A 3,376-nucleotide genomic window follows, 5' to 3' on the forward strand; every position below is an offset into this window, starting at 1 on the left:
ATGACAGAATTATTTGGTTCTGATTGGGGTTTTGTTTGGAAGAATAATACATTGTTTGGAAAATAAAATGGGTTTTGAATCAGATATGTATTTCTGCAATACAATGATGGATGTCTATGTGAACTGTCTGTTCATAGGTTATGCCTCTTGGCTGTTTTATGGAACGTCTAATAGTGATCTGGTCTCTTGGACTATGATGATTGCGGGTTATGTTTTTGAAGGAAATATATGTGGTGCTTTCGACTCGTTCCAAGAAATGCGAATGGATTTGGAACCCAGTAATACTGGCTAGCTATTACGACACTTAGTATTGTTCAAGCTATTATTGAGAGGGAGGATGGAGTTCAAAAACTACGGAGATGTATAAACACCAACGATTTGATGAAGAAGTCGGGGTGGAGCTGCATTGAAGTCAAAGGATCGATCCATGGTTTCATTTCTAGAAATTGATGACACGCTCAAATGCTTGAAATCTACGAGCCACTGGATGTTATATGTAGGAATGAAATTACATCAAAAGAGAAAAACAGTGCTCCCGAGGTGCAATTCAAATGCGCCTGAGGCGCCCTACAAAATGAGAGAAAATAGGGTACGCTCGGTGCGCGATTCAATTGGGCCTGAGGCGCATTACATATGTGTGTAATTCAGGATGTCTTATTATAGTGTTAATGTCAACTGTCTGTAGCCTTACATTTGATGCTTTTTAAGCCTTTTGTTTCTTTTCACTGAAAATCTGAAACTTGGTAATACATACATGTATGGTAACGATAGAAATTTTCAAGATCATGTTAACTACACTTAAGCTATTGTTTTCCAATTGTCATGTTGGATTGTGACTTTTGATTTCGCATAAACCATTGTCTGGCTCTGCAACTATTTTGCCACAACCATTGCCTGCATAACCTCTCTCCGATTTCAGACGCATTTATTTGACAGTTTGGCATTTTATTTTATTTTTGCTTGGCAAAAGATGATTTTATAAAAGCTCGATAAGGGTACATCTGCGGGGAAGAAAATGTGGATAAGGAACATGTTGCTAATCCAAAAGAAAAAAATGCAAGAAGGGTACTGTATGTGAAGGTTCTCTGTTTTTCGAGCCAACGAGTCAAACATGGCGTTATGGTTTGTCATGGATGGCCTAGTGGTGATTGCAGAAGGGTTGAACTTCTCTTAACATGGGGTCATGATTCTTTGTGTATTTTGATCCGCCGTTCTTGTTGAAATTCTTCCGTCTAAGCTTCTTGGTTCGGTTATCTGGTTTTGGATTATAGGGAGAGGCACCCCTGTGATTTGGGTTTCGAAAATCAAATCTACAGAAAAGCGAGGAAATGAAATCATATGGCTCTTCTCTTTCTTCCCAACTGTCTAGAGCGTAGTATGTTTGATCCGCCTCATGAAAAATACAATCCAGCATTCAATAAGACTGAGCTGAAGGATTTTTACCTTTAGTCTTGCAAGTGGCACCAGTGGATAACTCAGAGGAAAAGTTGTGAAGCAAATTACCAGTGCGAAGCCTAGTCACTTCCGTTCCAAGAAACAATTAAACAACAGTTTCCAGTCGGCCTTTGCAACTACAAACCAGTTGTTGGAGAATCCATCTAGAGCCCCAAGCATCCATTGAGGAAGCATAATTTGTATTTGGAACCAGAATTATGGAGTTCACAGCTAAAATATTTTGCACTTTTGAGCATGTTGGCATGGAATTCAGTGGTTCATTACATCAAACGAGAAAAAAGTGAATGTTCCCGAGGAGCAATTCAAATGCGCTAGAGGCGCATTACAAAATGAGAGAAAATAGGATGCGCCCGGGGCGCGTTCAATTGCTCCCAAGGCACATTACAAAAAGAGAAAAAATATGGATGGGCCCAAGTGGAACTTAAATGCGCCTGAGGCACATGTGATGCAGCGAAGTGAATGCTCTCTAGGAGAAAATAGGATGCGCCCGGGGCGCGGTCAATTGCTCCTGAGGCACATTACAAAAGGACAGAAATTGTGGATGGGCTCAGGCGCAAATTAAATGCGCCTGGAGCGCACTCAAACTGCGCCCAAGGCGCATATGATGCAGCAAATTGAATGCTCCCAAGGAGCAATTCTCAGGCGCATTACGAAATGATAGAAAATAGGATGCGCCTAGGGCATGTTCAATTGCGCCTGAGGCACATTACAAAAAGATAGAAAATGTGGATGTGCTCGGGGGCAACTTAAATGCGCCTGGGTCGCACCCAAATTGCGCCTCAGGCGCATGAGATGCCGCAAATATTTTTAATTTATTTTTTTACTGAGTTTTTCTTGTCCGAATTGGGAAGAGACTAAAAAAAGGCAATCCTTTAAACATTATAAGGATTGTTAAAGCATAAGAGAGGCACAAGAAGCCCGTACAAAGTGATTCCGTGAGTTCCATCCATGAAGACTTCATTGACATAATATTTTGATTTGCAGGTATATATACATGATTCAAAAGTTTAGAAATGGTTGAAAAATGCAAGTAATATGTGGTTCTTGGACCTGGGGGCACTGTGCTCGTGCTTTTCATGGAGCTCTCTATCTTTGGCCTAAAAAAGTGATCAAAATTTTGTATTTTGGGGTTCTTAAGATCATAACTACAAGAAAACTACTCACAAAATGAACTGACTAAGAGTTTTTCATATTTTTGGGGTCAGTTTGTATTTTCTTTTGGGTAAGTTAAATTCATGAAATCCAAAACCATGTTACAAAAACGAGAGTTCACAACTTGAGAACTACGGAGTTCAGAACAGACCCACCAAAACATACAGATAGGGAAAGAGACCTTAGCCCCGCAATTAAACAGTTGACAACATTATCAATTACACACATCTGCAGATGTCAAGCTAACTAATTTGGTTCTAGACACAAAGTAGCAAAAACCGTTGAACTTTGTTTGGGTGAGGTGCGCCAGGTCAAGGCAATAGTGCATCACCAATGCAACGCACGAGAGGCCACCCCAGTAGCAAGCTACTATAGTGGGCCCGCCCTCTAAAAAAATTATTTATTTTTATAAAAAGTGAGCCGATGGCCGACTTATCAGATATTAAACTAATAAGAACATATACTACACTTGATCTTAGCCAGAAGGCCGAGAAAGGTATGTCTTCTCTTCTCTTGGGCTGCCTATTTTATAGTCACATTTTCTCTCCTTGTTTTTCTGCTTAGTCGTTGTGGGAAAAAACCCCGAAAGTAACACTCGGTTTTGCTGCTTTTACACATATTCTGCATGGTTTGTGTTGTCAGTTCTACTCGGTTGTATGAAGCCTCTAAGCACCTAGTGAGTCCTTGTGTCCACCATTTACATTGTAACTGCTTAACCTATTGAGTATCAGTTTGCTTGGGATAAAAAACCCACCTCAAAACTAGCCCT

The 3,376-nt window shown here is 40.3% G+C and overlaps 1 non-coding gene across 1 annotated transcript; it reads right to left on the bottom strand.

Annotated features, from left to right (window-relative positions):
- Positions 1-2,903: 2,903 nt before the first annotated feature.
- On the bottom strand, positions 2,904-3,107 carry LOC131305730 (U2 spliceosomal RNA). Its single transcript, XR_009193293.1, has one exon. It is a non-coding gene; the product is annotated as a U2 spliceosomal RNA (small nuclear RNA).
- Positions 3,108-3,376: the final 269 nt, after the last annotated feature.

This window comes from Rhododendron vialii, chromosome 10a (assembly GCF_030253575.1).
Source record: "Rhododendron vialii isolate Sample 1 chromosome 10a, ASM3025357v1".
In the NCBI taxonomy this organism is placed as follows: domain Eukaryota; kingdom Viridiplantae; phylum Streptophyta; class Magnoliopsida; order Ericales; family Ericaceae; genus Rhododendron; species Rhododendron vialii.